Source organism: Chionomys nivalis, chromosome X, assembly GCF_950005125.1.
Source record: "Chionomys nivalis chromosome X, mChiNiv1.1, whole genome shotgun sequence".
NCBI lineage: Eukaryota > Metazoa > Chordata > Mammalia > Rodentia > Cricetidae > Chionomys > Chionomys nivalis.
In genome coordinates this window covers 5,390,947-5,407,206 of record NC_080112.1, presented here as the reverse complement: position 1 = coordinate 5,407,206, position 16,260 = coordinate 5,390,947, and the positions used below count along the sequence as shown (strand labels likewise).

At 36.4% G+C, this 16,260-nt stretch overlaps 1 protein-coding gene across 2 annotated transcripts in view; it reads right to left on the bottom strand.

The window, feature by feature from the left end:
• Positions 1–16,260, bottom strand: part of Ids (iduronate 2-sulfatase) — a 204,976-nt gene that overhangs the window by 50,438 nt on the left and 138,278 nt on the right. The window lies entirely within an intron of this gene.

The window sequence follows — 16,260 nt, the reverse complement described above, 5'->3', positions numbered from 1 at the left end:
TCATACATGAAGGAAGGGCTGATAATGCCTCACCCCTCCCTGAGGTATAAATGGAAATTAATTGCTGGTAGAGGAGGTGATATGGGATCCCCTCTGGATGCTGTGAACACCTTTGTTTAATAAAGTGTCTTAGGTCTACACAGGGCAGAATAGCAAGAGCTAGGCATGGCAAACTAAAGTGAATGCTGGGAGAAAGACGTCAGAGTCAGCAGATGCCAAGTAGCCACTTCTGGGAGCAGATGTGCTAAAACTTCACCTGGTAAGCCACAGCTACATGGCCATACACAAATTAGTAAAAATGGGTTAATTTAAGACATGAGTTAGCCAAAAATATGTTTAAACAGTATTGGAAATAATATAGTTTCTGTGTGTTATTTCAGGGCTAAGCAGCCAGGAAATATAAGCAGCCTCCTACTAAAGGGAGAGGAAGTCACTTCCTTATGTAGCTACTAGCAAATTGTCCATGTTCCATTTAATAACTCTTCATTCATGCTCATGTTCTTTCATTAGTAAGCCTATAGTAACCCCAACTTAAACTTATTTAATCACATAAAAAGACATGAAAGTAGGAAGAGGAACTTGTTGGAAAGAAGAAGGGTTCCAGCATTGGAGAAAAAGGTTAATTGAGGCCAATAGATGATGAATATAATACAAATACATTATACACATATATAAAATTATCAAGAACAAGTAAAATTATTAATAAAATAAAACAGCATTTTACTCTTGGCCCTCCAAAAGGTTCATAGTCTTCTCATAACACATAAAGCATTTTGTCCATGACTGTGAGTCATTATAATCTTAATACATTTCCAGCATTATTTCAAATGTCTATGTCCACTCTTCTCAAAAAGTAAAAGGAAACTATTAGCTGATAGCCTTCATAAAACTTTAAAAGTCATATACTTCCCAAATACAACAGCACAGTTTTAGCATTTTCTTTTCATAAAGCAGGAACAGGAGCACAGAAAGTAAGGATTAAATGAAAGCAAGCCTGAAAGGAGATCAAACATTTAATTCTCCAAGGCAATTGGTGTACTGGTGTAAATGTATATACATTGAATATTAATGCAGTCAATTTCACAAAATAAATGGTAATACATGGATAGACCCTGACACAATAATAGTGGATGACTTCAATACCCACACTGATGTGGGAGTGTCATATAAATCTGTTGATTTCATTGGTTAAGTAATAAAGAAACTGCTTGGCCCTCATAGGTTAAAACATAGGTGGGTAGAGTAAACAGAATAGAATGCTGGGAGGAAAAGGAAGTGAGCTCAGATGCAGGGCAGCTCCTCTGAGAGACAGATGCCATGCTCTCCTCTCCAGAGCAGATACGATGAAGCTCTGACCCAGGATGGACGTAGGCTAGAATCTTCCCGGTAAGCGCACCTTGGGGTGCTACATACATGAACAGAAATGGGTCAAGCAGTTTTTAAATGAATACAATCTGTGTTGTTATTTCTGGTGTAAAGCTAGCCGTGCAGGAGCCGGGCAGGATGAAAAGCAGGCCCGCAGCTCCTACAACAGATTGGCCCCCAACGTGTGGACAACTAAATCCACAAAAAGCTTGAAAAAAAAATAGAGTAAAGCATGTTTTCTTCGTAGCAGCAATTTCTCGGGTCTACTCTGCTTGCTAGAGGCAAGCAAGCGCTCTCATCTAAGAGAGGCTTCCTGACTCAGCTTTAGCTGCAAACCTTGCTGCTCTTTTAAGAGGTCCTGCTACGAAACACTTAAACGGTGTTGATAAAAAGCTAAACACAAGCTTTTCGGTTTTCAGCTGTAGCAGGAAAAAAGTTGTGCTGTTTTATTTAAAATGCTGGCTTTCTGGGCCGTCCTGCCAGGGCAAACTCTGACTGTTTGAGGCAGGAGGGCCGACTACAGAGAGAGGACTTGATTTTTGTCTGTGGACGTAATGCTGCAGTTTGCTTGTTGGCAAAGACCTTAAAACACCACAGAGTTGTGGTGATAAACATGGCTACAGCCGGTACCTCTGCCATAAAGCTAAAAAGCTAAGAAATGGGCTGGATTTAGCTGGCAAAGCCACGGCTTTAATCCTACCCATATTGCTCAGTAATTTAAAGGCTCGTGTGGTCAAAAAAAGAGAGATACAGTAAAAAAAAGATTCAAAGACAAAAAAAACTTTAAATGATTTACAGTGTGTTTAAAAATATATACAGGCTAAAAGATAAAGTTCTTAAAAGTAAAAAAACAAAAATAAAAAAGTAGTTGGGTGTGGTAGTACACACCTTTAATCCCAACACTTGGGAGGCAGAGGGAGATTGACCTCTGAGACTTCAAGGTGTGGTAGCACATGCCTTTAATCCCACTGCCTGGGAGGCAGAGACAGACGGATCTCTGAGAGTTCAAGGACAGCCTGGTCTAAAGAGTTATTCCAGGATGAAGATAAACAGAAAATATAAAATAAAAGTAAAAATAAACAAAATAGAGTTAAAATAAAGCTGCACAAAGATGGAAAATACACAGAGAATCTTGATACTGTATGCTATTATGCTCTGTTTGAATTGTTTGAATGCTGAGGAAGGAGCAACAGTTGCTAAAAGATATTTGTTTATAAATGTTGCTGAACTAATCCAAGATAGATATTTTCAAAATACCTTGACTTCAGAATTTGGATCTAAGGATATGATACTTTGGAAAAGAGTTTCTTCTTTTGTTTTCACAGAAAATGAGACACTGTGGATTGCTTCTTCGAACCCAATATGGTATGATAAACCACGCCCTCCTGAAGGGTTGCTGTGAACCCCTTCAGAAAATTACTTCACTCAACTGCCGACTGAGATGACCCTGGCACACAGGTTACTCCATGAAAGATCTGAATAACAGCGCCCCCATTCAGCAGGAAGCAGTTTGGAGAGAAAAAACTGCGCCCATGTTCCCATATATTATTTATAAATATTCTTTTACATTTAAAGGGGGAGATGATATAGATGTGAATAATTTGCATTGATATGAATCTTGGTTTGCTGATATTAATTTAAGGTCAATTTTATTATATGTATATGTATTTCTGATATTGATTAAGGTATTATGATTGTGTAGTTCACTTAAAAATGTAATGTATATAGGTTGTTAATGGATAATTATCAATAATAGTCAAGTTTGTAGTCATGTTAGTTAGATTTTCTAGATGTGCATGCATATATTTCAGATAGGCATTCATCATATTTTTCAAAGGCTAGAGAATATGGTATTTTAAATGTTTTAATAACTTAGGGTTTTTCATGACAATGAGACACTCTGCTCCTGGCAGCACCAATCTACTTCAAGAAGAAGATGGGCATTGAAGAGGCACCTTATGGAGTTTGATAGCCATTTGGGCAAGAAACTGCTCTTGCCTGGACTATTGCATAAACTGGACACAAAGAACCCGCAGAGAGAGGACTGCTGAACTTGCCTAAAGGTGAGATGGTCTTTCAGGGTTCCTGATTTATGAAAGAGTCTGTGAGACATTCTGCAGGACACAGCAGATAGTGAATGAACTACCTTTGAAATTTCCTGCTTCATGGAAAAGTCTCTGGATACTATGGGCCTGTAGGCCGAAGATGGATGCCCCAACGGTACAGAGAAACTTTGGGTGACTGTCCAGGCAGCGAGATGTCTCTGTCATTTCTAGAGTTTTGAAAATTGCTTACTTTTTGTTTGCTTAGGTAATATTGTATTCTTCTGGAATCTTTGATGGAGTTGAAGAATAGATAGATAGTTATAGTTATAGTTTTCCATTGTTATGATAAAAGATAAAATAGATATAACTGTTTTGTCATATGTAATTTTGCTATGTTAAAGTTAAAGCCTTCCTTTTTTTGTTTAAACAGAAAAAGGGGAAGTGATGTGGGAGTGTCATATCAATCTGTTGATTTCATTGGTTAAGTAATAAAGAAACTGCTTGGCCCTCATAGGTTAAAACATAGGTGGGTGGAGTAAACAGAATAGAATGCTGGGAGGAAGAGGAAGTGAGCTGAGATGCAGGGCAGCTCCTCTGAGAGACAGACGCCATGCTCTCCTCTCCAGAGCAGACACGATGAAGCTCCGACACAGGATGGACGTAGGCTAGAATCTTCCCGGTAAGCACACCTTGGGGTGCTACATACATGAACAGAAATGGGTCAAGCAGTTTTTAAATGAATACAATCTGTGTTGTTATTTCTGGTGTAAAGCTAGCCATGCAGGAGCCGGGCAGGATGAAAAACAGGCCCGCAGCTCCTACAACACCACACTGTTACCAATGGATAGGTCATCTAAACAAAAGATCAACAAAAAAAAAAAATCAGAGTTAAATGACCTACAAAACAAAGTGACTTAACAAATATCTACAGAATATTCCACTGAAACAGCCACATGTTTGGTGCAGAGGCCATGAAACTTCTACAAAATGCATCATTCTTAGAACATTAAGCAAGTCTTAATAAGCTCAAAAATATGAAATAATTTCTTGTAAATTATCATATTTCAATAGAATAAGAGTAGAAATAAGCAGCACACAAAATTACAGAAAATAGGCTGGAGAGATGGCTCAGTGGTTAAGAGCACTGGCTGCTCTTCCAGAGGTCATGAGTTCAATTCCCAGCAACCACATGGTGGTTCACAACCATCTGTAATGAGATCTGGTGCCCTCTTCTGGCATGTGGGCATATATGGAGGCAGAATGTTGTATACATAATAAATAAATAAATCTTAAAACAAAAAAAATTAGAGAAAATACATAAACATGAAGAGACTAAACAATATACATTTTAACAAGCAGTATGCCACTGATGATTTGTGGGGATTCAAAAACTTTCTAGAGTCAAATTAAAATGAAGACATAATATGCATAACTACAGGAATTCAAAGAAGTGGTTCTAAGAAGGAAGTTACATGACTTTTAAAAATTAGAGGGATTTTACAAGACATGTTGGTGAATGACAGTGCCTAGCACCTGGATGGCAGAAGTAGAAGCATTGTGAATTCCAGGCAAACCTGGGATAGAGAAGAATATTCTGTGAAATAAGTTCCCATAAAAAGCCACACCTATATTAAACATTCTACAAGGCTGATTGACTGATTTGGAAAGTTGGTACTATGTTACATGCTGGAAGCACAAATTATCTTGTTAGCTTCTTTTAGATGTTTGTATTTAGTTTTATGGATACGCATATTGCCTTCATGTATGTATGTGATCACATGCATGTCGAGTGCCCACAAAGTTCAAGAAGAGAGCACCGGGTCCCCTGGAACTGGAGTTATGAGTGGTTGTGAGCCCAATGGGAAGCCTCAGGAGGGTCAGGTAACCTGCTCAAATCATGAAATACAAAGTAAAACTGGGTACACAGAAGTAGGAGCTCCTACAATGAAGAGAGCTCTAGAGAATGTGGAGCACTTCTCCAATAGATACTGAATGGTGACATTAGCCACAGGAAAATCAAGAGTCCAGAATCCCACCAAACCATTTCTCCAAGTTTCAAGAACCCAGAGTAAATGTTTTAGAATGTCCTGTTTTGCAACATTTTTCTTTATCTCTCTGGTTCCTCCCTTTCAATCTTCTTACTACACTTTTTCAGTATAAACATCATGGTAGAGAAGTCATAGCAACAGGAGCCTGAGGCAACTGTCACACTGTATCTACAGACAGGAAGCAAAGTACAATGAATGACTGTATTCAACTCTCTTTCTCCCTCTTTTCCCCAGTTCATGATACCCAAAGTTGAATTGGGTCTTGTCATTCAATTAACCTAATTCAGGTACATCTCATAGGCATGCCTAGAAGCTTCTTTCCTAAATGATTCTAAATTGTGTTAAAGATAAAAATTAATACTAACCATCATGCTTTTATGTTCACAGATTGACAGAATTAAAATCATATAAAAAGTTCTATTTTACAATGTGATTTAATTCATTCCCCATCAAAAATTCTAATGTGATTCATTAGAATCTAGAAAAATTCTGAATTTCATGCACATAAACAAAAAATAGTGAATAGCCACATAAATCCAAGTCAAAAATATCCAATAGTTATCCCAATACCTTATTTCATACTTCACTACAAAACCATAGTAATAAAGACTGTATATTACTGGCACAAAAACTGAAATAGAATAAAAGGCCCAGAAGTGAACTCATAAAGCTACAGCAATCTAATTTTCAATGAAAGTAAAAGGCATTTGTTGAAAAAAGAAACTGGATATCTATTTGTAGACAAATGAAACTTGACCCATGTCTCTCATCCTGCACAAAGTTCAATTCAGAAAGGGTTAAGAATCTAGATGTCAAACTTGAAACTTTGGAGCAGCGAAGAGAAAATGCTTCAGGATATAGGGATAAGCAAATATATCCTGCAAAGAATTCCAATAGCAAAGGAAATAACTGAAAGAGTAGACAAATGTGTAGAAGGAGCTGTGGGCAAGCCTGCTTATTGTACGGCCCAGCTCCCGCATGGTTAGCTTTACACCCAAAATAACAACACACAAATTGTATTCATTTAAACACTGCCTGGCCCATTAGTTTCAGCCTCTTACTGTCTAACTCTCACATCTTGACTAACCCATTTCTAATAATCTGTGTGCCACCCCGAAGTGATGGCTTACTGGGAAAGATTCAGCATGTCTGACCTGGCAGCTGGCTCCATGGCATCTGACTAACTATGCTTTCTTTCTCCCAGCATTCTGTTCTGTCTGCTCCACCTATCTAAATCCTGCCCTATCAAAAGGCCAAGGCAGTTTCTTTATTAACCAATGAGAATAACACATAGACAGATGACCCTCCTCCATCACAAATGGGATCCCGTGGAGTTAAAAAATATTTATTTATGCACACGCAAAAAATAGCAAGAATACAGAGACAACGTATAGATTGAAAAAATATTTTTACTAACTAAACATCTAGTGAATATTAATATTTAGAATAAGTTAAGGGTCTGAAAAATTTTAAAGATCATTTAATCAATAAACGGAATACTTATCTGAATAGATTATCATCAAAAGAAGTAAAAAGAGTCAAAAATATCTTGTTTTTAATATCATTAACCATTAAATAAATTCAAATTAAATCTGCTTTGAGATCTCATACAAGTTATCGTGGTTGTGACCAAGAAAACAAAGGAAGACAGCAGCTGCTGAGGTGAGTAAGGAGGAACTCTAACATACTACTTGTGGGCACGTAAACTGCATCGCTACCACTCCAGCCACTGTGGAGATATCTCAAAAACTCTAAGCTATAACTTCAATATGATCCAATTTTACCACTCGTGGGTACAGTATATACCTAAAGGACTATAAATCAACACACTATAGGTATACCATCGCATTAGGTTAATTGTGACGCTACCCACCCCAGCCAACAAATGGAAGCAGCCTATATATTACATCAGCAGAAGACTTACACAGGAAAGGTAGCACATACACAAAGGATCTTTCAGGCATAAATAAAAATAAATTTTGACATTTGTAGGAAAATGAATATAAATGCAAATTATTATGTTAAGCAAAATAAGCTAGAGAGAATGACACATGCTACCTTGCTGAATTTAAACTTGTGCATGAGCATGCATGCATGTGCGTGTGTGTGTGTGTGTGTGTGTGTGTATTGAAAGTAGAAGAGGGACCATGAGAGTGAATGGAAAGATATGAAAGCAGGAATGAGAATAAAAGAGGATGACGTCATATATGTTACATGAAAGCAGAGAGAGAACTATCTCAGTAACAAGCAGGGACCAGTAAGAAGGGTTGGAGCCTACTGGGGATGACAAATGGCAGACTGATGAAGAGAACAAATTACAATGGCATATATATATATATATATATATATATATATATATATATGTATATATATATATATATATACTAATTTCTTTGTGTTTTAATTTAAAATTTTAAGTTAAAGGAACAAAAAAGGATTCCACTGAAATTCAGAAAATAAGTAATATTTTGAAAACATGTACTCACATAAACTAGGAAATGTAAATTAAATAAATAAATTTCTATACATAAATGTCCTGTAAATTGAACCAATAAGATATAGTTAAAAAGAAAACATAAACATATCAACAATAAGCAACATGTTTGAGATGATAAACATAAATCTCCCAACAGTTCAGGACTGGATGAACTTGACAATCTGAATTCTATCCAGTCTTTAAAGAAGTATTTGTTCTGATGCTCCTCAAAACTATCCCACAAAATAGAAGCATCAGAAACATTTCTATACTCATTCAGCAAGGCTATTATTACCAGGATACAAAAGTTTGGATAAGCAGAAACAACAAAAGAAAACTATGGGCTAATTTTCTGATAATATTAAAAATAAATCTACTACATCACCAGTTACACCACCCCTTGGCCCATACCCAAAGTACTCAACAAGCTATTCCTGACTATTATCTATATTTAAAAGAAATAATAAGACTCATGCAATGGTCTTGGAATAAAAACAGATATATTGACTAATATGATCAACTGGAAGAGGCAAAAATAAGCTCAAACAGCTACAAACATCCAATTCTTGATGCTGAGAAAACTGGATATCTGTATGTGGAAGACTGAAACTAGGTCCCTATCTCTTTCCATATACAAAATTCAACTCATAATATACCAAAGACCTTACTTAATATAAGTCTTGAAATTTTAAACTACTAGTGGAATTTATAAAAGAAACACTTGAAAATCCAGGCAGAAGCAATGATTTATTAATAGAACTCCAATAGCTCAGGAAATAAAATAATTGACAAGTAGAATGGCAAAAAAGAAAAGAAAAAACTTGTGCCGAGCAAAAGAAATAATCAGCATACTAAAGAAATAACCTAAAAATGGAGAGGAAAAATCTGACAGGGGTTTAATATCTAGAATACATTTTAAAAGTCAGATAAAATAGATAAAAGCAAATATCCACAATAATGTAACAGAATAGAAAGCTTTCAAATGAAATACAAGTAGCTAATAAATACATGAAAATATTTGATATCCTTAGCCACCAGGGAAATGTAAATTAAAGTACATTAAAATTCCATCTCATCACAGTCAGAATGGCTATCATCAAGAAAACAAATATCAACGCTGGTAAAAATGCAGAGAAAAAGAATCCATATTCACCTGCAGGTGGGGACATAAATCAATTCAGCTATTACAGAAATCAGTATGGAAGTTGCTCAGAAATTAAGACTAGAATTTTCATTTGATCCACCCAAACTACTTCTGAAAAAAATTACCCAAAATATCAATGCCAGCCTACTATTCAAAATAGCTAAATAATGTAATCAGTCATCCAAGTGTCCATTAATGAATGAAAAGAAAAAGAAAAATGTGATTTTGACTGAAGAGATAGCTCCATGGTTAAGATTACTTGCTATTCTTGCAGATGACCTGGACATGGTTTCCAGAAACCACATGGCTGTCCACAAGCATCTGTAACTCTAATTCCACAGAATCTTACATCCCCTTATGGGCTTTGTCAACACCAGGCATGCATGTGGTGCACAGACATATATGCAGGCAACCACTCATATATATATAAAAGAAAAGAAAATATTTTTAAAAGACATTTAAAAATAGAAAGTGTAATATACACACAGTGTTACTTTTTATTTATTCTTTTTTAATTAAAATTTCCACCTGCTCCCCGTTTCCCATTTCCCTCCCCCTCCTCCCACATATTGCTCCCTCCCCCCCTCCCCCTATCCCCACTCCTCTTTTCTCCTCCCCCCACTCTTTTTTAGCCATAAAGAACAAAAGCACTTCGTTTGAAGGAAAATGAATGAAATTGAGTATCATTGTGCTAAGTGATTAAACCAGTCCACAAAAGTGTTGCATGTTTTTCTCAAATTTGTAAACTAAGAGACAAAAACAGACATAAAAATAAAAGGAGAGACTCCTAGGAATGTGTAAGAACAAAGGGGGAAAGGATACGACGATATGAGTCCAAACCAAGTTCATTACATGCATGGATAAAATGTCATAATGAAACCCTTTATACAATTAGTATATGTTAATAACAATGCCACTGAAGGAAATAAACTTTTGTTTTGTTTTGGTTTGGTTTTTCGAGACAGGGTTTCTCTGTAGCTACGGAGCCTGTCCTAGAACTAGCTCTTGTAGACCAGGCTGGCCTCGAACTCACAGAGATCCGCCTGTCTCTGCCTCCTGAGTGCTGGGATTAAAGGCGTGCGCCACCACCGCCCGGCTGAAATAAAGTTTTTAAATAAATGCTTACTGATCCATATAACAAAATGAATGATTTTCCAAAATGTTAGCTGCACATTAAAACACAAAAAGAAAACATGCAATTATTTCCATTTTTATAAAATTTTAAGAAAAATTCAACCTGTGGTGTTGGGGGACAGAAATGAACTGTTTATGTTATCACTGTGATTACAGTTCCAAGGTATATACACAAATTTAACAAGTTATCCAACTGTAAAATGAAATGTAAAAACATAAAGTTTATGCAAATTATATATAAGAAAATAAGATTTCAGAAACGCACAAGCAACAGAATGAGTAAAATCTAAACACTGACAATTTATTAAACAAGAGGCTGAGGTAGAAAAATAACCATGAGTTCAGGCCCAGGCTGATCTAAACAGTGAGATTCTCACTCAAAAAAAAAAAAAAAAAAAAACTTTCATTCATTGGTGGTGGAAATGTAAAATTATAACCTCTTGGAAGTTTGTTTTTTTCTTTCTGTCTCTCTCTCTCTCTTTCTTTCTTTCTTTCTTTCTTTCTTTCTTTCTTTCTTTCTTTCTTTCTTTCTTTTTTTGGTTTCTCGAGACAGGGTTTCTCTGTAGCCTTCAAAGCTGTCCTGGAACTCAGAGATCCACCTGTCTCTGCCTCCCGAGTGCTGGGATTAAAGACGTGTGCCACCACAGCCCAGCATTGTTATTTTGTTTTGTTTTTCTTTTTTTTGTGTGTGTGTGGGAAGTTTGGTAGCTTCTTATAATACCATACACAATTTTTTTTCCCATGGAATCTGGTAGTCAAGCACCTGGGTATCTATCTGACTGATTTGAAAATGTCTGCCCAAACAAAGGCCAGGTTATAAATGTGGACAGTAGCTTTATTCACTGTCACCAAAGCCAGAAAACAACTGGCACATCCTTCAGTAGGTTAAGTAGTACTCAGTAGTAAACAGAAATGAGCTGTGAAAACATGGGAAGATGTGTGTAGTTGCTTTTTTTTTCTTTTTTACTGCTTGGGGGCCTACCACCCAGCTCCAAATAAATGCAGAGACTTATTTATGAATGCCTGCCCTTAGCTTGGGTTATTTCTTGTCAGCTTTTCTAACTTAAATTATCCCATTTCTCTTTAACTATATTTTGTCTCCGGGCTTTTTAATCTTCCTTTATTCTACATGTCTTTCTTCACTTCTTACTCCATGGCTGACTGTGTGGCTGTGTGGTTGTGACTGGTTCCTGGAGTCCTCCTTTCCTTCTCCTTTTCTTGTTCATCCCTTTCCTTTTTCAAGCTCAATTTCTTTTCCTATTTATTCTATCTGCCTGGAAGCCCCGTGTATCCTCTCTCCTGCCTTGCTATTGGACATTCATTTCTTTATTAGAACAATCAGGTGTTTTGGACAGGCAAAGTAACACAGCTTTAAAGAGTTAAGGAAATACAACATAAAAGAATACAACACATCTTTGCATCATTAAACAAAGGTTCCATAGTGTAAACAAATGAAACACATCTTAAAGTTAATATTCCACAACGGATATGTGAATATTAAATATATTTTCTAAGAGAAAAAAGTACATCTGAAGAGGCTATCTACTGAATAAATTTATCTATTCAGCATTCTGGAAAAGGCAAAAATGTAGAGGTGGAAAGAATAATGGCTTTCAAAGATTTAGAATGAGAAAGGAAACTAGATGGTGAATACAGGAGGTCTTGTAGAACAGCAAAACTATCTACAAAAATAATGTAATTATGGATACATAATGCTAGTCTTTCCTTAAAACCCATAGAATTTAAAAAAAAATGAGTCTTGTGTAAGTTTAAAAAATTATTTATCAGTTCAAATATATTTAAATGACATGCATGTGAAAAAGAACTATATTACTGTATTACCAATGTGTTAAACAAGCTTTATTGAAAGGGGACCAGGTGAGAGTTGCTGACATAAATAACTTTGGAAAAGAGTACTTCGAATTTAGTTGGTAAGACCAACGACAATAGAAACTGTGTATAAACACTATACTCAAGTTGATGCATGTATTTGCCACAGGGTGATGGAGGAGGATCATCTGCCTATCTGTTGCTTTCATTGGTTAATTAATAAAGAAACTGTTTGGCCTGATTGGTCAGAACATAAGTGGGTGGAGTAGACAGAACAGAATGCTGGGAAGAAGGGATGTGAGGTCAGATGCCATGGAGACAGCCGCCAGGTCAGATATGCTGAATCTTTCCCGGTAAGCCACCACCTCGTGGTGTTACACAGATTATTAGAAATGGGTTAATCAAGATGTGAGAATTAGCCAATAAGTGGCTATAACTGATGGGCCAGGCAGTGTTTAAATTAATACAGTCTGTGTGTAATTATTTTGGGGCATAAGCTAGCCAGGGGGCTGGGAGCCAGGCAGCAGGAATGCAGCCCACTGCTGCTTCTACACAGGGACATGGATTAACAACTCTAAGTTCACTGTGTATATACCATAGAAGTAAAGAGATGGATGGAGGCATGTGATAGGAGTCAGGTTCCTATGTGAGAATATGCAGTGGTGATGACCAAGAGGAGCTGCATGGTAGTAGAGAATTACAAACATCAATAGGAACTCATGTTCAGCTCAATACATTAAAAATATTTGTGTATAGGTATGTGTTAGATATGGGGTTATTATATAGTCATGTTTCTTATTTCTGTCTGCTGATATGAAAACAATGACAGTGCAGTGATAACAAATACAGTATCCAAATCTTGGCCTCAAATGCCATTCACCAACTGAGAAAACAAGAAATCCTTGTCAAAATTAGTTTGGATATGGTCATTGGTAGGACCATAACATAAGAGTTCAAAGTCTCCATATTACATTGAGGAGGTTTTCCAGAAGGATAAAAATTAGTTGAAAGAGTTTGTAATACCTGAAAGTAGAGAATTGTAGTGATACAATAAGTAATTTATTATAAGACTACATCTCAACATGTAAAATAAATTTCCATGAGTCTGTACTTATAAAATAAATTATTTAATAAGTGAATGAGAGAGGACACAAGTCACTCACACAAGAAATTCAAGTAATTTGTAAATGTCTCCCCCTCAAGGAAATGGAGACTAATTCTGTATGTTTTCTAAACACAGTGACTTTCTCCCAAAATGCCAGCAGGAGAAGAAAAGAAATACAGTGACTCATTGTAGAACAAGCTAAAAAGATGTCTTGTTGTATGGAGAGAGTTGAGTCATGGTGACTATGCTTTTGAATGATGTGATTAAAGTGACACTGTACCTTTACAGCATGCATCATAACCCACTACCTCACTCTAGTCATGAGAAAAGCACCAGGACAGCCACATCTGAAGGGCATTCAACAAAATACCCATTACTCCTCAAAACTCTCAAGATCATCAAAAGCCAGAAAACTTAGAAGCCATCTAATTCAAGAGAAGCCAAAAGAGGCATGCTCGATAACACAGTGAGGTATCTATGTTGAGAGACAAAAATTATAATAGGTAAAAATTAAGAAAGTCGAAAGTATATCTGGTATTGATAATAATTTGTTAGGTTTAGTTTATGAATTGTGACAAGTTGCCACAATAAAGTCAGATGTTAATAAATAATAAGGGTAAAATGAGTTTGGGATTTACAAGAACTCTCTACTTGCTTTTCAATTTTTTCTATACAGCTAAGAGAACTCTAAAGCAAAAGTAAACTCTTTTCTAAAGTCATTCAAATAAATAAAGAAAACCCTGATGCCTTGTCTCCCAAACAACTGAAATCCTGACTAAATTGATCTGTCTGTTTCCTAGACATTGGGAATTCTAAACGTTCTTCATACAGCCTACTGGGTCCTGAGAGTGGACTCTAGGTAAGTCCTAGGAGCTACGGTCTAATAACAATTTGAGCCCAAATGCAATCCCAAAAATGCACATTTTTAAATCAAATATAGTTCCCCTGCTTGTAAGATAAAGGGGTCAAACAAACAAACAAACGAAAAGCCAAGCAACATTTTTCAGTGTCCGAGATGAAGGAGCATTGTGCAGAGGAGTAAAAGAGTTTGCAAAGATAATAAAGTTTGCTGTCCACACTGCACATAATAACCAAGTTTTCTGTCTACACTGTTCACAATGGTAGCTACAAAGTTCACTTGGCCACTGAGTACTTGAAATGTGGCTAATGTGATGGGGGGAATTTTTCATTTCCTTTAATTTTAGATAATTTGATCTCTAATGGAACATGTGACTAGTTGCTACCTCACTAAACAGCATTAATTCCATCAAAACACTGAAGAGCCCGTAAAGGTCCCTTGACTTTCAGATTACAGTGCGTGCTGATTTCCTCGGGCTGATGGTTTTCCTCCTACAGCTAAGTCTCCTGTTCACTAGGAGGCATTTTGAAAACAGCAATTTGGAAGCAGCAATACCAGTGCTGCTCTACACGCCTGCACAGGCAACAGAAAGACCTGGAATCCTCTCTGGGTCTCCTGCGCCTGTAGTGCCTGCTGCTGGCTGCTGAAAGCTCCCGTTTTGCCCTTGGAAGAGAGCATTTCCACTTCACCCCAGCTTCCTCCACCCCTACCTTCTGTAATATTTTGGTATATTCCAATGTAAATTTTTCAACTGTTCACTCTTTAGCTAATTCTGAACTCCTAAAGATTAAAAGCAAACAGGTTCTCCTGTTGAAGGGCTGCAGATGTTCTGTTATTTGTCTGCTTAAATAGCTTCTTCCCAGCCTTCTTCCATATACACAAATTTCAACTGATAAACAGTTAGTGACCATATTAAACATTATTTTATTGCAGATAGCACTGTGACAGAATAAAATTATACTATAGATTTCATAGAATGTCTGGGTAATGGAGAGAAATAAGCATTCTGGAGGGGCAATAGAAACTGAGCTTATCACATACAGCTAATGCCGGCTTCACATACTGAAGACTGTGAAAGTAAAATCCAAAGATGACACTGAACAGCTTCTGCGGGCTGGCCTTAGGACTCGCATGCACATTAAAATGGAGGTTCCGCTGTTGTTGCAGTTCACTGGATAGAACTGTGCAGGTTTTAATGATGCAAAGATGGGAAGGTGATGATTTAAAAAAAATACAGCTTTGTCAGTCAGAGGCTGCTGCAAGATTATTCTAGTTATCATGCTGGGCAGGGGTTAGAGGGACAATCAGAGTTATCAAGAGCAAATTGGTAGAAAATTAAAACTAGATATTAGTCGTATATTTGGCCATTCTAATCACGAATTTCCTTGATTTTGCCATATTTCTAGAAAATGACTCAGAGCCTATAGATTCGGGACCATTTATGTTTCTATAATAGCGTCACTGAAATGTAATTTACACACTAAAATTCACCCATTTTAATGTTCTATAAAGATCTTATTTAAGAGATATTTGTGAGCCACCCAACACGGGTGCTAGAGTCCTCTGTAAAAGCTCCACATGCTCAGAACCTCTAAGCCATCTTTCCAGCCCCAAGTTCATACTTTTTAAAGAGAAATTAACAAGTGAGTTTTAGTAAATTCACATCTATTCATATATTGCTACAGCATGTATTTCTCTCTATTTTTACCTCAACTTTGGAATGTTCCTTTTACCACAGGAAATCACTGGTGACTATTCATGGTTACTATCAATTTCCCTAATCTTTTACTAAGACTTATGCAACCTCTTATCTGTTTTCTGTATTGATGAATATACCTGTTCTGAAGACTAAAATATAAATGAATCACACAATAAGCAGTCTTTTTGAAGGTTTATCCAAGTTATACCATAAATTGGTACTTTGTTTCTTCTTGCACATAAATGATATTATTGTCTGGGCAAACCACATATTACGTATCCATTCCTTGATAAAAATTTGGGCTATTTCTAACTTTTGTGCATTATGAAAAATAATGCTGCAAACATTTGTGCTAGGATTTAGATAGAAATTATGTTGAATCAATAGATCAGTTTTGAGAGAACTGTTACCTTAACAATAAATGGACATAGAATGTTCCTCTTTACATTTAATGTTCTTTTAAAAAAACTGCAATGTTTTGAATTCTACAGTTTGCAGATCTTGTTCTAATATTGTTAATGTATTCCTAACAGATTATTATTCTGATATTGTAAT